The sequence below is a fragment of the Misgurnus anguillicaudatus genome, chromosome 21 (assembly GCF_027580225.2).
Source record: "Misgurnus anguillicaudatus chromosome 21, ASM2758022v2, whole genome shotgun sequence".
Taxonomy (NCBI): Eukaryota; Metazoa; Chordata; class Actinopteri; order Cypriniformes; family Cobitidae; genus Misgurnus; species Misgurnus anguillicaudatus.
The window spans coordinates 15,385,001-15,397,097 of NC_073357.2; the positions used below are offsets into that span (position 1 = coordinate 15,385,001).

The 12,097-nt window shown below is 47.2% G+C and overlaps 38 non-coding genes and 10 pseudogenes across 38 annotated transcripts in view; all 48 read left to right on the forward strand.

Annotated features, from left to right (window-relative positions):
* The window catches only part of LOC141355323 (5S ribosomal RNA), a 119-nt gene extending 109 nt beyond the window's left edge, over window positions 1-10 (forward strand). The window contains exon 1 of the ribosomal RNA XR_012361751.1: window positions 1-10. This exon is cut by the window's left edge and continues 109 nt beyond it. This is a non-coding gene — a ribosomal RNA (5S ribosomal RNA).
* A 140-nt stretch (window positions 11-150) lies between these two features.
* LOC141353707 (5S ribosomal RNA) lies at window positions 151-269 on the forward strand (annotated as a pseudogene).
* A 141-nt stretch (window positions 270-410) lies between these two features.
* On the forward strand, window positions 411-529 carry LOC141358369 (5S ribosomal RNA). The gene has a single exon (XR_012364864.1). It is a non-coding gene; the product is annotated as a 5S ribosomal RNA (ribosomal RNA).
* A 141-nt stretch (window positions 530-670) lies between these two features.
* LOC141355324 (5S ribosomal RNA) lies at window positions 671-789 on the forward strand. The gene has a single exon (XR_012361752.1). It is a non-coding gene; the product is annotated as a 5S ribosomal RNA (ribosomal RNA).
* Window positions 790-930: 141 nt separating this feature from the next.
* Window positions 931-1,049, forward strand: LOC141353937 (5S ribosomal RNA; annotated as a pseudogene).
* Window positions 1,050-1,170: 121 nt separating this feature from the next.
* Window positions 1,171-1,289, forward strand: LOC141353632 (5S ribosomal RNA). Its single transcript, XR_012360729.1, has one exon. It is a non-coding gene; the product is annotated as a 5S ribosomal RNA (ribosomal RNA).
* Window positions 1,290-1,431: 142 nt separating this feature from the next.
* On the forward strand, window positions 1,432-1,550 carry LOC141355325 (5S ribosomal RNA). The gene has a single exon (XR_012361753.1). It is a non-coding gene; the product is annotated as a 5S ribosomal RNA (ribosomal RNA).
* Window positions 1,551-1,691: 141 nt separating this feature from the next.
* Window positions 1,692-1,810, forward strand: LOC141357692 (5S ribosomal RNA). The gene has a single exon (XR_012364179.1). It is a non-coding gene; the product is annotated as a 5S ribosomal RNA (ribosomal RNA).
* A 140-nt stretch (window positions 1,811-1,950) lies between these two features.
* Window positions 1,951-2,069, forward strand: LOC141357017 (5S ribosomal RNA). The gene has a single exon (XR_012363489.1). It is a non-coding gene; the product is annotated as a 5S ribosomal RNA (ribosomal RNA).
* A 128-nt stretch (window positions 2,070-2,197) lies between these two features.
* On the forward strand, window positions 2,198-2,316 carry LOC141354282 (5S ribosomal RNA; annotated as a pseudogene).
* A 141-nt stretch (window positions 2,317-2,457) lies between these two features.
* Window positions 2,458-2,576, forward strand: LOC141354162 (5S ribosomal RNA; annotated as a pseudogene).
* A 141-nt stretch (window positions 2,577-2,717) lies between these two features.
* Window positions 2,718-2,836, forward strand: LOC141355326 (5S ribosomal RNA). Its single transcript, XR_012361754.1, has one exon. It is a non-coding gene; the product is annotated as a 5S ribosomal RNA (ribosomal RNA).
* A 120-nt stretch (window positions 2,837-2,956) lies between these two features.
* LOC141357106 (5S ribosomal RNA) lies at window positions 2,957-3,075 on the forward strand. Its single transcript, XR_012363584.1, has one exon. It is a non-coding gene; the product is annotated as a 5S ribosomal RNA (ribosomal RNA).
* Window positions 3,076-3,203: 128 nt separating this feature from the next.
* Window positions 3,204-3,322, forward strand: LOC141353529 (5S ribosomal RNA). The gene has a single exon (XR_012360626.1). It is a non-coding gene; the product is annotated as a 5S ribosomal RNA (ribosomal RNA).
* Window positions 3,323-3,451: 129 nt separating this feature from the next.
* On the forward strand, window positions 3,452-3,570 carry LOC141353670 (5S ribosomal RNA; annotated as a pseudogene).
* A 141-nt stretch (window positions 3,571-3,711) lies between these two features.
* Window positions 3,712-3,830, forward strand: LOC141358624 (5S ribosomal RNA). The gene has a single exon (XR_012365121.1). It is a non-coding gene; the product is annotated as a 5S ribosomal RNA (ribosomal RNA).
* Window positions 3,831-3,971: 141 nt separating this feature from the next.
* On the forward strand, window positions 3,972-4,090 carry LOC141353520 (5S ribosomal RNA). Its single transcript, XR_012360617.1, has one exon. It is a non-coding gene; the product is annotated as a 5S ribosomal RNA (ribosomal RNA).
* A 120-nt stretch (window positions 4,091-4,210) lies between these two features.
* Window positions 4,211-4,329, forward strand: LOC141357107 (5S ribosomal RNA). Its single transcript, XR_012363585.1, has one exon. It is a non-coding gene; the product is annotated as a 5S ribosomal RNA (ribosomal RNA).
* A 129-nt stretch (window positions 4,330-4,458) lies between these two features.
* LOC141358116 (5S ribosomal RNA) lies at window positions 4,459-4,577 on the forward strand. Its single transcript, XR_012364605.1, has one exon. It is a non-coding gene; the product is annotated as a 5S ribosomal RNA (ribosomal RNA).
* A 142-nt stretch (window positions 4,578-4,719) lies between these two features.
* On the forward strand, window positions 4,720-4,838 carry LOC141355327 (5S ribosomal RNA). The gene has a single exon (XR_012361755.1). It is a non-coding gene; the product is annotated as a 5S ribosomal RNA (ribosomal RNA).
* A 141-nt stretch (window positions 4,839-4,979) lies between these two features.
* On the forward strand, window positions 4,980-5,098 carry LOC141353813 (5S ribosomal RNA; annotated as a pseudogene).
* Window positions 5,099-5,239: 141 nt separating this feature from the next.
* Window positions 5,240-5,358, forward strand: LOC141357197 (5S ribosomal RNA). Its single transcript, XR_012363679.1, has one exon. It is a non-coding gene; the product is annotated as a 5S ribosomal RNA (ribosomal RNA).
* A 120-nt stretch (window positions 5,359-5,478) lies between these two features.
* LOC141357019 (5S ribosomal RNA) lies at window positions 5,479-5,597 on the forward strand. Its single transcript, XR_012363491.1, has one exon. It is a non-coding gene; the product is annotated as a 5S ribosomal RNA (ribosomal RNA).
* Window positions 5,598-5,725: 128 nt separating this feature from the next.
* Window positions 5,726-5,844, forward strand: LOC141358574 (5S ribosomal RNA). Its single transcript, XR_012365071.1, has one exon. It is a non-coding gene; the product is annotated as a 5S ribosomal RNA (ribosomal RNA).
* Window positions 5,845-5,985: 141 nt separating this feature from the next.
* On the forward strand, window positions 5,986-6,104 carry LOC141355328 (5S ribosomal RNA). Its single transcript, XR_012361756.1, has one exon. It is a non-coding gene; the product is annotated as a 5S ribosomal RNA (ribosomal RNA).
* A 141-nt stretch (window positions 6,105-6,245) lies between these two features.
* Window positions 6,246-6,364, forward strand: LOC141357383 (5S ribosomal RNA). Its single transcript, XR_012363870.1, has one exon. It is a non-coding gene; the product is annotated as a 5S ribosomal RNA (ribosomal RNA).
* A 141-nt stretch (window positions 6,365-6,505) lies between these two features.
* LOC141357693 (5S ribosomal RNA) lies at window positions 6,506-6,624 on the forward strand. Its single transcript, XR_012364180.1, has one exon. It is a non-coding gene; the product is annotated as a 5S ribosomal RNA (ribosomal RNA).
* Window positions 6,625-6,765: 141 nt separating this feature from the next.
* Window positions 6,766-6,884, forward strand: LOC141355329 (5S ribosomal RNA). Its single transcript, XR_012361757.1, has one exon. It is a non-coding gene; the product is annotated as a 5S ribosomal RNA (ribosomal RNA).
* A 120-nt stretch (window positions 6,885-7,004) lies between these two features.
* Window positions 7,005-7,123, forward strand: LOC141357108 (5S ribosomal RNA). Its single transcript, XR_012363586.1, has one exon. It is a non-coding gene; the product is annotated as a 5S ribosomal RNA (ribosomal RNA).
* Window positions 7,124-7,251: 128 nt separating this feature from the next.
* Window positions 7,252-7,370, forward strand: LOC141355330 (5S ribosomal RNA). Its single transcript, XR_012361758.1, has one exon. It is a non-coding gene; the product is annotated as a 5S ribosomal RNA (ribosomal RNA).
* Window positions 7,371-7,511: 141 nt separating this feature from the next.
* LOC141357346 (5S ribosomal RNA) lies at window positions 7,512-7,630 on the forward strand. Its single transcript, XR_012363833.1, has one exon. It is a non-coding gene; the product is annotated as a 5S ribosomal RNA (ribosomal RNA).
* A 141-nt stretch (window positions 7,631-7,771) lies between these two features.
* On the forward strand, window positions 7,772-7,890 carry LOC141355331 (5S ribosomal RNA). Its single transcript, XR_012361759.1, has one exon. It is a non-coding gene; the product is annotated as a 5S ribosomal RNA (ribosomal RNA).
* A 140-nt stretch (window positions 7,891-8,030) lies between these two features.
* On the forward strand, window positions 8,031-8,149 carry LOC141358342 (5S ribosomal RNA). The gene has a single exon (XR_012364835.1). It is a non-coding gene; the product is annotated as a 5S ribosomal RNA (ribosomal RNA).
* A 141-nt stretch (window positions 8,150-8,290) lies between these two features.
* LOC141357694 (5S ribosomal RNA) lies at window positions 8,291-8,409 on the forward strand. The gene has a single exon (XR_012364181.1). It is a non-coding gene; the product is annotated as a 5S ribosomal RNA (ribosomal RNA).
* Window positions 8,410-8,550: 141 nt separating this feature from the next.
* On the forward strand, window positions 8,551-8,669 carry LOC141355332 (5S ribosomal RNA). The gene has a single exon (XR_012361760.1). It is a non-coding gene; the product is annotated as a 5S ribosomal RNA (ribosomal RNA).
* Window positions 8,670-8,789: 120 nt separating this feature from the next.
* On the forward strand, window positions 8,790-8,908 carry LOC141357110 (5S ribosomal RNA). Its single transcript, XR_012363588.1, has one exon. It is a non-coding gene; the product is annotated as a 5S ribosomal RNA (ribosomal RNA).
* A 129-nt stretch (window positions 8,909-9,037) lies between these two features.
* Window positions 9,038-9,156, forward strand: LOC141355333 (5S ribosomal RNA). Its single transcript, XR_012361761.1, has one exon. It is a non-coding gene; the product is annotated as a 5S ribosomal RNA (ribosomal RNA).
* Window positions 9,157-9,296: 140 nt separating this feature from the next.
* Window positions 9,297-9,415, forward strand: LOC141354117 (5S ribosomal RNA; annotated as a pseudogene).
* A 141-nt stretch (window positions 9,416-9,556) lies between these two features.
* On the forward strand, window positions 9,557-9,675 carry LOC141353841 (5S ribosomal RNA; annotated as a pseudogene).
* Window positions 9,676-9,817: 142 nt separating this feature from the next.
* Window positions 9,818-9,936, forward strand: LOC141357430 (5S ribosomal RNA). Its single transcript, XR_012363917.1, has one exon. It is a non-coding gene; the product is annotated as a 5S ribosomal RNA (ribosomal RNA).
* Window positions 9,937-10,077: 141 nt separating this feature from the next.
* LOC141357695 (5S ribosomal RNA) lies at window positions 10,078-10,196 on the forward strand. The gene has a single exon (XR_012364182.1). It is a non-coding gene; the product is annotated as a 5S ribosomal RNA (ribosomal RNA).
* Window positions 10,197-10,337: 141 nt separating this feature from the next.
* On the forward strand, window positions 10,338-10,456 carry LOC141354118 (5S ribosomal RNA; annotated as a pseudogene).
* Window positions 10,457-10,597: 141 nt separating this feature from the next.
* Window positions 10,598-10,716, forward strand: LOC141353842 (5S ribosomal RNA; annotated as a pseudogene).
* A 142-nt stretch (window positions 10,717-10,858) lies between these two features.
* Window positions 10,859-10,977, forward strand: LOC141355334 (5S ribosomal RNA). The gene has a single exon (XR_012361762.1). It is a non-coding gene; the product is annotated as a 5S ribosomal RNA (ribosomal RNA).
* Window positions 10,978-11,118: 141 nt separating this feature from the next.
* LOC141355335 (5S ribosomal RNA) lies at window positions 11,119-11,237 on the forward strand. Its single transcript, XR_012361763.1, has one exon. It is a non-coding gene; the product is annotated as a 5S ribosomal RNA (ribosomal RNA).
* Window positions 11,238-11,378: 141 nt separating this feature from the next.
* Window positions 11,379-11,497, forward strand: LOC141355336 (5S ribosomal RNA). The gene has a single exon (XR_012361764.1). It is a non-coding gene; the product is annotated as a 5S ribosomal RNA (ribosomal RNA).
* A 120-nt stretch (window positions 11,498-11,617) lies between these two features.
* LOC141357020 (5S ribosomal RNA) lies at window positions 11,618-11,736 on the forward strand. Its single transcript, XR_012363492.1, has one exon. It is a non-coding gene; the product is annotated as a 5S ribosomal RNA (ribosomal RNA).
* Window positions 11,737-11,864: 128 nt separating this feature from the next.
* LOC141355337 (5S ribosomal RNA) lies at window positions 11,865-11,983 on the forward strand. The gene has a single exon (XR_012361765.1). It is a non-coding gene; the product is annotated as a 5S ribosomal RNA (ribosomal RNA).
* The last annotated feature ends 114 nt before the right edge of the window (window positions 11,984-12,097 follow it).

Below are 12,097 nucleotides of genomic sequence, written 5' to 3' on the forward strand. Positions count from 1 at the left end.
GCTGTAAGCATTTAATTCTTTATTTAATTAATTATTTAATTATTTATTCATATAATTTTTTCCAGAAATGCATCCTTTCTGTAAGCGTTCGCCGATGGCATGGCGTTGCCACATTAGTCTTGAAGTGGCTCTCGGATCGAGTAAGCGCTCGCTTACGGCCACACCGTCCTGAGCACGCCCGCTTTCGTCTGATCTCGGAAGCCAAGCAGGGTCGGGCCTGATTAGTACTTGGATGGGAGACCGCCTGGGAATACCAGGTGCTGTAAGCATTTAATTCTTTATTTAATTAATTATTTAATTATTTATTCATATCATTTTTTTCCAGAAATGCATCCTTTCTGTAAGCGTTCGCCGATGGCATGGCGTTGCCACATTAGTCTTGAAGTGGCTCTCGAATCGAGTCAGTGCTCGCTTACGGCCACACCACCCTGAGCACGCCCGCTCTCGTCTGATCTCGGAAGCCAAGCAGGATCGGGCCTGGTTAGTACTTGGATGGGAGACCGCCTGGGAATACCAGGTGCTGTAAGCATTTAATTCTTTATTTAATTAATTATTTAATTATTTATTCATATAATTTTTTTCCAGAAATGCATCCTTTCTGTAAGCGTTCGCCGATGGCATGGCGTTGCCACATTAGTCTTGAAGTGCCTCTCGAATCGAGTAAGCGCTCGCTTACGGCCACACCACCCTGAGCACGCCCGCTCTCGTCTGATCTCGGAAGCCAAGCAGGGTCGGGCCTGGTTAGTACTTGGATGGGAGACCGCCTGGGAATACCAGGTGCTGTAAGCATTTAATTCTTTATTTAATTAATTATTTAATTATTTATTCATATAATTTTTTTCCAGAAATGCATCCTTTCTGTAAACGTTCGCCGATGGCATGGCGTTGCCACATTAGTCTTGAAGTGGCTCTCGAATCGAGTCAGCGTTCGCTTACGGCCACACCACCCTGAGCACGCCCGCTCTCGTCTGATCTCGGAAGCCAAGCAGGATCGGGCCTGGTTAGTACTTGGATAGGAGACCGCCTGGGAATACCAGGTGCTGTAAGCATTTAATTAATTATTTATTCATATAATTTTTTTCCAGAAATGCATCCTTTCTGTAAGCGTTCGCCGATGGCATGGCGTTGCCACATTAGTCTTGAAGTGGCTCTCGAATCGAGTCAGCGCTCGCTTACGGCCACACCACCCTGAGCACGCCCGCTCTCGTCTGATCTCGGAAGCCAAGCAGGGTCGGGCCTGGTTAGTACTTGGATGGGAGACCGCCTGGGAATACAAGGTGCTGTAAGCATTTAATTCTTTATTTAATTAATTATTTATTTATTTATTCATGTAAGTTTTTTTCCAGAAATGCATCCTTTCTGTAAGCGTTCGCCGATGGCATGGCGTTGCCACATTAGTCTTGAAGTGGCTCTCGAATCGAGTCAGCGCTCGCTTACGGCCACACCACCCTGAGCACGCCCGCTCTCGTCTGATCTCGGAAGCCAAGCAGGGTCGGGCCTGGTTAGTACTTGGATGGGAGACCGCCTGGGAATACCAGGTGCTGTAAGCATTTAATTCTTTATTTTATTAATTATTTAATTATTTATTAATATAATTTTTTTCCAGAAATGCATCCTTTCTGTAAGCGTTCGCCGATGGCATGGCGTTGCCACATTAGTCTTGAAGTGGCTCTCGAATCGAGTGAGCGCTCGCTTACGGCCACACCGTCCTGAGCACGCCCGCTCTCGTCTGATCTCGGAAGCCAAGCAGGGTCGGGCCTGGTTAGTACTTGGATGGGAGACCGCCTGGGAATACCAGGTGCTGTAAGCATTTAATTCTTTATTTAATTAATTATTTAATTATTTATTCATATAATTTTTTCCAGAAATGCATCCTTTCTGTAAGCGTTCGCCGATGGCATGGTGTTGCCACATTAGTCTTGAAGTGGCTCTCGAATCGAGTCAGTGCTCGCTTACGGCCACACCACCCTGAGCACGCCCGCTCTCGTCTGATCTCGGAAGCCAAGCAGGGTCGGGCCTGGTTAGTACTTGGATGGGAGACCACCTGGGAATCCCAGGTGCTGTAAGCATTTAATTAATTATTTAATTATTTATTCATATAATTTTTTTCCAGAATGCATCATTTCTGTAAGCGTTCGCCGATGGCATGGCGTTGCCACATTTGTCTTGAAGTGGCTCTCGAATCGAATCAGCGCTCGCTTACGGCCACACCACCCTGAGCACGCCCGCTCTCGTCTGGTCTCCGAAGCCAGGCAGGGTCGGGCCTGGTTAGTACTTGGATGGGAGACCGCCTGGGAATACCAGGTGCTGTAAGCATTTAATTCTTTATTTAATTAATTATTTAATTATTTATTCATATAATTTTTTTCCAGAAATGCATCCTTTCTGTAAGCGTTCGCCGATGGCATGGCGTTGCCACATTAGTCTTGAAGTGGCTCTCGAATCGAGTGTGCGCTCGTTTACGGCCACACCGTCCTGAGCACGCCCGCTCTCGTCTGATCTCGGAAGCCAAGCAGGGTCGGGCCTGGTTAGTACTTGGATGGGAGACCGCCTGGAAATACCAGGTACTGTAAGCATTTAATTCTTTATTTAATTAATTATTTAATTGTTTATTCATATAATTTTTTTCCAGAAATGCATCCTTTCTGTAAGCGTTCACCGATAGCATGGCGTTGCCACATTAGTCTTGAAGTGACTCTCGAATCGAGTCAGCGCTCGCTTACGGCCACACCACCCTGAGCACGCCCGCTCTCGTCTGATCTCGGAAGCCAAGCAGGGTCGGGCCTGGTTAGTACTTGGATGGGAGACCGCCTGGGAATACCAGGTGCTGTAAGCATTTAATTAATTATTTATTCATATAATTTTTTCCAGAAATGCATCCTTTCTGTAAGCGTTCGCCGATGGCATGGTGTTGCCACATTAGTCTTGAAGTGGCTCTCGAATCGAGTCAGCGCTCGCTTACGGCCACACCACCCTGAGCACGCCCGCTCTCGTCTGATCTCGGAAGCCAAGCAGGGTCGGGCCTGGTTAGTACTTGGATGGGAGACCGCCTGGGAATCCCAGGTGCTGTAAGCATTTAATTAATTATTTAATTATTTATTCATATAATTTTTTTCCAGAATGCATCCTTTCTGTAAGCGTTCGCCGATGGCATGGCGTTGCCACATTTGTCTTGAAGTGGCTCTCGAATCGAATCAGCGCTCGCTTACGGCCACTCCACCCTGAGCACGCCCGCTCTCGTCTGATCTCGGAAGCCAAGCAGGGTCGGGCCTGGTTAGTACTTGGATGGAAGACCGCCTGGGAATACCAGGTGCTGTAAGCATTTAATTAATTATTTAATTATTTATTCATATAATTTTTTTCCAGAAATGCATCCTTTCTGTAAGCGTTCGCCGATGGCATGGCGTTGCCACATTAGTCTTGAAGTGGCTCTCGAATCGAGTCAGCGCTCGCTTACGGCCACACCACCCTGAGCACGCCCGCTCTCGTCTGATCTCGGAAGCCAAGCAGGGTCGGGCCTGGTTAGTACTTGGATGGGAGACCGCCTGGGAATACCAGGTGCTCTAAGCATTTAATTCTTTATTTAATTAATTATTTAATTATTTATTCATATAATTTTTTTCCAGAAATGCATCCTTTCTGTAAGCGTTCGCCGATGGCATGGCGTTGCCACATTAGTCTTGAAGTGGCTCTCGAATCGAGTGAGCGCTCGCTTACGGCCACACCGTCCTGAGCACGCCCGCTCTCGTCTGATCTCGGAAGCCAAGCAGGGTCGGGCCTGGTTAGTACTTGGATGGGAGTCCGCCTGGGAATACCAGGTGCTGTAAGCATTTAATTCTTTATTTAATTAATTATTTAATTATTTATTCATATAATTTTTTTCCAGAAATGCATCCTTTCTGTAAGCGTTCGCCGATGGCATGGCGTTGCCACATTAGTCTTGAAGTGGCTCTCGAATCGAGTCAGCTCTCGCTTAAGGCCACACCACCCTGAGCACGCCCGCTCTCGTCTGATCTCGGAAGCCAAGCAGGGTCGGGCCTGGTTAGTACTTGGATGGGAGACCGCCTGGGAATACCAGGTGCTGTAAGCATTTAATTAATTATTTATTCATATAATTTTTTCCAGAAATGCATCCTTTCTGTAAGCGTTCGCCGATGGCATGGTGTTGCCACATTAGTCTTGAAGTGGCTCTCGAATCGAGTCAGCGCTCGCTTACGGCCACACCACCCTGAGCACGCCCGCTCTCGTCTGATCTCGGAAGCCAAGCAGGGTCGGGCCTGGTTAGTACTTGGATGGGAGACCGCCTGGGAATCCCAGGTGCTGTAAGCATTTAATTAATTATTTAATTATTTATTCATATAATTTTTTTCCAGAAATGCATCCTTTCTGTAAGCGTTTGCCGATGGCATGGCGTTGCCACATTAGTCTTGAAGTGGCTCTCGAATTGAGTCAGCGCTCGCTTACGACCACACCACCCTGAGCACGCCCGCTCTCGTCTGATCTCGGAAGCCAAGCAGGGTCGGGCCTGGTTAGTACTTGGATGGGAGACCGCCTGGGAATACCAGGTGCTGTAAGCATTTAATTATTTATTTAATTAATTATTTAATTACTTATTCATATAAGTTTTTTTCCAGAAATGCATCCTTTCTGTAAGTGTTCGCCGATGGCATGGCGTTGCCACATTAGTCTTGAAGTGGCTCTCGAATCGAGTCAGCGCTCGCTTACGGCCACACCACCCTGAGCACGCCCGCTCTCGTCTGATCTCGGAAGCCAAGCAGGGTCGGGCCTGGTTAGTACTTGGATGGGAGACCGCCTGGGAATACCAGGTGCTGTAAGCATTTAATTCTTTATTTAATTAATTATTTAATTATTTATTCATATAATTTTTTTCCAGAAATGCATCCTTTCTGTAAGCGTTCGCCGATGGCATGGCGTTGCCACATTAGTCTTGAAGTGGCTCTCGAATCGAGTGAGCGCTCGCTTACGGCCACACCGTCCTGAGCACGCCCGCTCTCGTCTGATCTCGGAAGCCAAGCAGGGTCGGGCCTGGTTAGTTCTTGGATGGGAGACCGCCTGGGAATACCAGGTGCTGTAAGCATTTAATTCTTTATTTAATTAATTATTTAATTATTTATTCATATAATTTTTTTCCAGAAATGCATCCTTTCTGTAAGCGTTCGCCGATGGCATGGCGTTGCCACATTAGTCTTGAAGTGGCTCTCGAATCGAGTCAGCGCTCGCTTACGGCCACACCACCCTGAGCACGCCCGCTCTCGTCTGATCTCGGAAGCCAAGCAGGGTCGGGCCTGGTTAGTACTTGGATGGGAGACCTCCTGGGAATGCCAGGTGCTGTAAGCATTTAATTAATTATTTATTCATATAATTTTTTCCAGAAATGCATCCTTTCTGTAAGCGTTCGCCGATGGCATGGTGTTGCAACATTAGTCTTGAAGTGGCTCTCGAATCGAGTCAGTGCTCGCTTACGGCCACACCACCCTGAGCACGCCCGCTCTCGTCTGATCTCGGAAGCCAAGCAGGGTCGGGCCTGGTTAGTACTTGGATGGGAGACCACCTGGGAATCCCAGGTGCTGTAAGCATTTAATTAATTATTTAATTATTTATTCATATAATTTTTTTCCAGAATGCATCATTTCTGTAAGCGTTCGCCGATGGCATGGCGTTGCCACATTTGTCTTGAAGTGGCTCTCGAATCGAATCAGCGCTCGCTTACGGCCACACCACCCTGAGCACGCCCGCTCTCGTCTGATCTCGGAAGCCAAGCAGCGTCGGGCCTGGTTAGTACTTGGATGGGAGACCGCCTGGGAATACCAGGTGCTGTAAGCATTTAATTCTTTATTTAATTAATTATTTAATTATTCATTCATATAATTTTTTTCCAGAAATGCATCCTTTCTGTAAGCGTTCGCCGATGGCATGGCGTTGCCACATTAGTCTTGAAGTGGCTCTCGAATCGAGTCAGCGCTCGCTTACGGCCACACCACCCTGAGCACGCCCGCTCTCGTCTGATCTCGGAAGCCAAGCAGGGTCGGGCCTGGTTAGTACTTGGATGGGAGACCGCCTGGGAATACCAGGTGCTGTAAGCATTTAATTCTTTATTTAATTAATTATTTAATTATTTATTCATATAATTTTTTTCCAGAAATGCATCCTTTCTGTAAGCGTTCGCCGATGGCATGGCGTTGCCACATTAGTCTTGAAGTGGCTCTCGAATCGAGTCAGCGCTCGCTTACGGCCACACCACCCTGAGCACGCCCGCTCTCGTCTGGTCTCGGAAGCCAAGCAGGGTTGGGCCTGGTTAGTACTTGGATGGGAGACCGCCTGGGAATACCAGGTGCTGTAAGCATTTAATTCTTTATTTAATTAATTATTTAATTATTTATTCATATAATTTTTTTCCAGAAATGCATCCTTTCTGTAAGCGTTCGCCGATGGCATGGTGTTGCCACATTAGTCTTGAAGTGGCTCTCGAATCGAGTGTGCGCTCGCTTACGGCCACACCGTCCTGAGCACGCCCGCTCTCGTCTGATCTCGGAAGCCAAGCAGGGTCGGGCCTGGTTAGTACTTGGATGGGAGACCGCCTGGGAATACCAGGTGCTGTAAGCATTTAATTCTTTATTTAATTAATTATTTAATTGTTTATTCATATAATTTTTTTCCAGAAATGCATCCTTTCTGTAAGCGTTCACCGATAGCATGGCGTTGCCACATTAGTCTTGAAGTGACTCTCGAATCGAGTCAGCGCTCGCTTACGGCCACACCACCCTGAGCACGCCCGCTCTCGTCTGATCTCGGAAGCCAAGCAGGGTCGGGCCTGGTTAGTACTTGGATGGGAGACCGCCTGGGAATACCAGGTGCTGTAAGCATTTAATTAATTATTTATTCATATAATTTTTTCCAGAAATGCATCCTTTCTGTAAGCGTTCGCTGATGGCATGGTGTTGCCACATTAGTCTTGAAGTGGCTCTCGAATCGAGTCAGCGCTCGCTTACGGCCACACCACCCTGAGCACGCCCGCTCTCGTCTGATCTCGGAAGCCAAGCAGGGTCGGGCCTGGTTAGTACTTGGATGGGAGACCGCCTGGGAATCCCAGGTGCTGTAAGCATTTAATTAATTATTTAATTATTTATTCATATAATTTTTTTCCAGAATGCATCCTTTCTGTAAGCGTTCGCCGATGGCATGGCGTTGCCACATTTGTCTTGAAGTGGCTCTCGAATCGAATCAGCGCTCGCTTACGGCCACACCACCCTGAGCACGCCCGCTCTCGTCTGATCTCGGAAGCCAAGCAGGGTCGGGCCTGGTTAGTACTTGGATGGGAGACCGCCTGGGAATACCAGGTGCTGTAAGCATTTAATTCTTTATTTAATTAATTATTTAATTATTTATTCATATAATTTTTTTCCAGAAATGCATCCTTTCTGTAAGCGTTCGCCGATGGCATGGCATTGCCACATTAGTCTTGAAGTGGCTCTCGAATCGAGTCAGCGCTCGCTTACGGCCACACCACCTTGAGCACGCCCGCTCTCGTCTGATCTCGGAAGCCAAGCAGGGTCGGGCCTGGTTAGTACTTGGATGGGAGACCGCCTGGGAATACCAGGTGCTGTAAGCATTTAATTCTTTATTTAATTAATTATTTAATTATTTATTCATATAATTTTTTTCCAGAAATGCATCCTTTCTGTAAGCGTTCGCCGATGGCATGGCGTTGCCACATTAGTCTTGAAGTGGCTCTCGAATCGAGTCAGCGCTCGCTTACGGCCACACCACCCTGAGCACGCCCGCTCTCGTCTGATCTCGGAAGCCAAGCAGGGTCGGGCCTGGTTAGTACTTGGATGGGAGACCGCCTGGGAATACCAGGTGCTGTAAGCATTTAATTCTTTATTTAATTAATTATTTAATTATTTATTCATATAATTTTTTCCAGAAATGCATCCTTTCTGTAAGCGTTCGCCGATGGCATGGCGTTGCCACATTAGTCTTGAAGTGGCTCTCGAATCGAGTGAGCGCTCGCTTATGGCCACACCGTCCTGAGCACGCCCGCTCTCGTCTGATCTCGGAAGCCAAGCAGGGTCGGGCCTGGTTAGTACTTGGATGGGAGACCGCCTGGGAATACCAGGTGCTGTAAGCATTTAATTCTTTATTTAATTAATTATTTAATTATTTATTCATATAATTTTTTTCCAGAAATGCATCCTTTCTGTAAGCGTTCGCCGATGGCATGGCGTTGCCACATTAGTCTTGAAGTGGCTCTCGAATCGAGTGAGCGCTCGCTTACGGCCACACCGTCCTGAGCACGCCCGCTCTCGTCTGATCTCGGAAGCCAAGCAGGGTCGGGCCTGGTTAGTACTTGGATGGGAGACCGCCTGGGAATACCAGGTGCTGTAAGCATTTAATTCTTTATTTAATTAATTATTTAATTATTTATTCATATAATTTTTTTCCAGAAATGCATCCTTTCTGTAAGCGTTCGCCGATGGCATGGCGTTGCCACATTAGTCTTGAAGTGGCTCTCGAATCGAGTCAGCGCTCGCTTACGGCCACACCACCCTGAGCACGCCCGCTCTCGTCTGATCTCGGAAGCCAAGCAGGGTCGGGCCTGGTTAGTACTTGGATGGGAGACCGCCTGGGAATACCAGGTGCTGTAAGCATTTAATTAATTATTTATTCATATAATTTTTTCCAGAAATGCATCCTTTCTGTAAGCGTTCGCCGATGGCATGGTGTTGCCACATTAGTCTTGAAGTGGCTCTCGAATCGAGTCAGCGCTCGCTTACGGCCACACCACCCTGAGCACGCCCGCTCTCGTCTGATCTCGGAAGCCAAGCAGGGTCGGGCCTGGTTAGTACTTGGATGGGAGACCGCCTGGGAATCCCAGGTGCTGTAAGCATTTAATTAATTATTTAATTATTTATTCATATAATTTTTTTCCAGAAATGCATCCTTTCTGTAAGCGTTTGCCGATGGCATGGCGTTGCCACATTAGTCTTGAAGTGGCTCTCGAATTGAGTCAGCGCTCGCTTACGGCCACACCACCCTGAGCACGCCCGCTCTCGTCTGATCTCGGAAGCCAAGCAGGGTCGGGCCTGGTTAGTACTTGGATGGGAGACCGCCTGGGAATACCAGGTGCTGTAAGCATTTAATTCTTTATTTAATTAATTATTTAATTATTTATTCATATAATTTTTTTCCAGAATGCATCCTTTCTGTAAGCGTTCGCCGATGGCATGGCGTTGCCACATTAGTCTTGAAGTGGCTCTCGAATCGAATCAGCGCTCGCTTAGGGCCACACCACCCTGAGCACGCCCGCTCTCGTCTGATCTCGGAAGCCAAGCAGGGTCGGGCCTGGTTAGTACTTGTATGGCAGACCGCCTGGGAATACCAGGTGCTGTAAGCATTTAATTCTTTATTTAATTAATTATTTAATTATTTATTCATATAATTTTTTTCCAGAAATGCATCCTTTCTGTAAGCGTTCGCCGATGGCATGGCGTTGCCACATTAGTTTTGAAGTGGCTCTCGAATCGAGTCAGCGCTCGCTTACGGCCACACCACCCTGAGCACGCCCGCTCTCGTCTGATCTCGGAAGCCAAGCAGGGTCGGGCCTGGTTAGTACTTGGTTGGCAGACTGCCTGGGAATACCAGGTGCTGTAAGCCTTTAATTCTTTATTTGATTAATTATTTAATTATGTATTCATATAATTTTTTTTCCAGAAATGCATCCTTTCTGTAAGCGTTCGCCGATGGCATGGCGTTGCCACATTAGTCTTGAAGTGGCTCTTGAATCGAGTCAGCGCTCGCTTACGGCCACACCACCCTGAGCACGCCCGCTCTCGTATGATCTCGGAAGCCAAGCAGGGTCGGGCCTGGTTAGTACTTGGATGGGAGACCGCCTGGGAATACCAGGTGCTGTAAGCATTTAATTCTTTATTTAATTAATTATTTAATTATTTATTCATATAATTTTTTTCCAGAAATGCATCCTTTCTGTAAGCGTTCGCCGATGGCATGGCGTTGCCACATTAGTCTTGAAGTGGCTCTCGAATCGAGTGAGCGCTCGCTTACGGCCACACCGTCCTGAGCACGCCCGCTCTCGTCTGATCTCGGAAGCCAAGCAGGGTCGGGCCTGGTTAGTACTTGGATGGGAGACCGCCTGGGAATACCAGGTGCTGTAAGCATTTAATTCTTTATTTAATTAATTATTTAATTATTTATTCATATAATTTTTTTCCAGAAATGCATTCTTTCTGTAAGCGTTCGCCGATGGCATGGCGTTGCCACATTAGTCTTGAAGTGGCTCTCGAATCGAATCAGCGCTCGCTTAGGGCCACACCACCCTGAGCACGCCCGCTCTCGTCTGATCTCGGAAGCCAAGCAGGGTCGGGCCTGGTTAGTACTTGTATGGCAGACCGCCTGGGAATACCAGGTGCTGTAAGCATTTAATTCTTTATTTAATTAATTATTTAATTATTTATTCATATAATTTTTTTCCAGAAAAGCATCCTTTCTGTAAGCGTTCGCCGATGGCATGGCGTTGCCACATTAGTTTTGAAGTGGCTCTCGAATCGAGTCAGCGCTTGCTTACGGCCACACCACCCTGAGCACGCCCGCTCTCGTCTGATCTCGGAAGCCAAGCAGGGTCGGGCCTGGTTAGTACTTGGTTGGCAGACTGCCTGGGAATACCAGGTGCTGTAAGCCTTTAATTCTTTATTTGATTAATTATTTAATTATGTATTCATATAATTTTTTTTCCAGAAATGCATCCTTTCTGTAAGCGTTCGCCGATGGCATGGCGTTGCCACATTAGTCTTGAAGTGGCTCTTGAATCGAGTCAGCGCTCGCTTACGGCCACACCACCCTGAGCACGCCCGCTCTCGTCTGATCTCGGAAGCCAAGCAGGGTCGGGCCTGGTTAGTACTTGGATGGGAGACCGCCTGGGAATACCAGGTGCTGTAAGCATTTAATTCTTTATTTAATTAATTATTTAATTACTTATTCATATAATTTTTTTCCAGAAATGCATCCTTTCTGTAAGCGTTCGCCGATGGCATGGCGTTGCCACATTAGTCTTGAAGTGGCTCTCGAATCGAGTCAGCGCTCGCTTACGGCCACACCACCCTGAGCACGCCCGCTCTCGTCTGATCTCGGAAGCCAAGCAGGGTCGGGCCTGGTTAGTACTTGGATGGGAGACCGCCTGGGAATACCAGGTGCTGTAAGCATTTAATTCTTTATTTAATTAATTATTTAATTATTTATTCATATAATTTTTTTCCAGAAATGCATCCTTTCTGTAAGCGTTCGCCGATGGCATGGCGTTGCCACATTTGTCTTGAAGTGGCTCTCGAATCGAGTCAGCGCTCGCTTACGGCCACACCACCCTGAGCACGCCCGCTCTCGTCTGATCTCGGAAGCCAAGCAGGGTCGGGCCTGGTTAGTACTTGGATGGGAGACCGCCTGGGAATACCAGGTGCTGTAAGCATTTAATTAATTATTTATTCATATAATTTTTTCCAGAAATGCATCCTTTCTGTAAGCGTTCGCCGATGGCATGGTGTTGCCACATTAGTCTTGAAGTGGCTCTCGAATCGAGTCAGTGCTTGCTTACGGCCACACCACCCTGAGCACGCCCGCTCTCGTCTGATCTCGGAAGCCAAGCAGGGTCGGGCCTGGTTAGTACTTGGATGGGAGACCACCTGGGAATCCCAGGTGCTGTAAGCATTTAATTAATTATTTAATTATTTATTCATATAATTTTTTTCCAGAATGCATCATTTCTGTAAGCGTTCGCCGATGGCATGGCGTTGCCACATTTGTCTTGAAGTGGCTCTCGAATCGAATCAGCGCTCGCTTACGGCCACACCACCCTGAGCACGCCCGCTCTCGTCTGATCTCGGAAGCCAAGCAGGGTCGGGCCTGGTTAGTACTTGGATGGGAGACCGCCTGGGAATACCAGGTGCTGTAAGCATTTAATTCTTTATTTAATTAATTATTTAATTATTCATTCATATAATTTTTTTCCAGAAATGCATCCTTTCTGTAAGCGTTCGCCGATGGCATGGCGTTGCCACATTAGTCTTGA